This window comes from Vicugna pacos, chromosome 4 (genome assembly GCF_048564905.1).
Source record: "Vicugna pacos chromosome 4, VicPac4, whole genome shotgun sequence".
NCBI lineage: Eukaryota > Metazoa > Chordata > Mammalia > Artiodactyla > Camelidae > Vicugna > Vicugna pacos.
In genome coordinates this window covers 39,279,629-39,281,585 of record NC_132990.1, presented here as the reverse complement: position 1 = coordinate 39,281,585, position 1,957 = coordinate 39,279,629, and the positions used below count along the sequence as shown (strand labels likewise).

The following is a 1,957-nucleotide window of genomic DNA, read 5'->3' as shown; positions in this document are numbered from 1 at the left end:
GCTGACCTGGGTCTCCCGCACGCAGGGTCAGGGGGGCAGGGCAGGTGGCGGTGCCTGGAGCGAGAGAAGTGGTGAGGAGGAAAAGATCGACTAAATGAATAACATGAGGTCCAACAGAATCCCACTTTTTAAAATTTCAAGGCACGGAAGTAAAAGCAAACCATCACTCTCTTTCCCCAGTGATATCCTGTGCTTTACCCTTTGAAACACCCAGCTTGTCTAATACTCATGATGTCCATAGGGAAATCCTCCAAAAAAGGACCTCGTAGAAGTTTATCAACCAGCAAAACTAAAAAAAAAAAAATGAATCTAACTCTATTATTTCATTTTTTAATAATGTACTGCCTGCAAAACTCACCTGCTCAGTTTGTAGTAAAATGGTACTAAGATACAACTTGAACCGGCACCTGGATGAAATGTATGCTGACGACGATGACATCACTGCAGGTAACCCGGGGCATGCTGACTTCAGTTCAAAGTCTTCCATGGTAGATTTAACCAATACTGCCTTAGAAGATGCAACGCTAGAGAAGTCATCACCATCTAAGATAAATTTAACCCTGGCCAAAGTGACTCAGCAAAAATGGGCACAAAACAGCAGACCAGTCCCCACTTTAAAAGTAACAGTGACTTGGTGACCAAAACTCAAGATGAGGCAAGAGATCGTAATGTCAAAGTCGTCCCTTTGGGAAGCCTGTCATCTAAATTGTCCAGAAGATACATGAAGGCTAAAAGGTCTTTAGATGAGAATGAGTGACTTACCAATCAGAGTCCACAGAGTTCCTCAGCCAGAGTGGTTAAGAGCCTGGTTGACAACTGTTCAGAGATGGAGGACAAGGATCAACTTCTGGAGAATAGTTCTCAAAAGGAAAACATGTTTACCAGTGATTCTCTTAAGGAATCAAGGACTCCCGAATGTACTGTAGAAGACACTGAAATAATGGATGCTGAAAACCAAGAGGCTGCCCGGGAATGTGGGAGATCAACACTCACCCCTGCCTTCTCAGATAACACCCCCGGGTTATTGTCACCAGATACAACTCTTGGAAGTAAATTACAGTCTATTTCAGAAGACAGTCTTGCAAAGCAGAAGAGTCTCACAGGAGTATATGGTGAAGGTGATGAAATACGTGAGGCAGGCAGTTGTGAAGAAATCAAAGAGACTCCCCTTTCAGAAGCTGAAACACATCTGTCATACTGGGAGGCAAAATCTCATAGTTCTACAACCAATGCTTCGAAATGGGAGTCATAGCCAAGAATGTCCTCTGGAACATGCCAGTGGCTTAGAGAATGAAATCACTCCCAGAATGTCTTTGGAGCAGGGGTCAGTCTGGCATGTTCCTGGTGTAACAAGTCTAGCACCACCGAATTATCCTTACCACCTTAAAGAGTTTCCTGGTGGTGCTGAATGCTGTGTTTGAGAATGAAGATGACAGAACGCTCTTTGATGAGCAGGGGAAAGGAATTGTAACTCAGTTTTACCAATTATCAGCCAATGGTCAGAAGTTATACCTAAGACTGTTTCAACATAAATTCAGCTGGATTAAGATGAATAAATTGGAATACAAAGAGACTGCCCCCAACTTAACACCTGTGGTCCAAGAACTGCAGCAAGCAGGCTTCCTGCAGACGGGTACGATCAACCAAAAGGAATGGCAAATGAAAATACGACACGAAGAACTGAGTTTCTGCACGATGAGAGTGATATCAGTATTGTGCCAGCTCCCGATTGGTTCCTGATAAATAGTAATTGTGTGTGTTTTTAAATTGAGTTTTAATCGTCTTAAGACAACGGATGATTCCTATGATGTTGAAGCCATTCTTCGCCTGGATTAAGACTCCTAGGATAACGAAAGATTGCTGCTGGTTTTTCTTTCTTTTTTTAAATTGAAGTATGGCTGATTTTCAGTTGTGTTAATTTCTGGTGTACAGCATAGTGATTCAGTTTTATATATAT

The 1,957-nt window shown here is 42.4% G+C and overlaps 1 pseudogene; it reads left to right on the top strand.

Annotated features, from left to right (window-relative positions):
* The first annotated feature begins 228 nt into the window (after window positions 1–228).
* Window positions 229–1,740, top strand: LOC102539114 (fanconi-associated nuclease 1-like; annotated as a pseudogene).
* The last annotated feature ends 217 nt before the right edge of the window (window positions 1,741–1,957 follow it).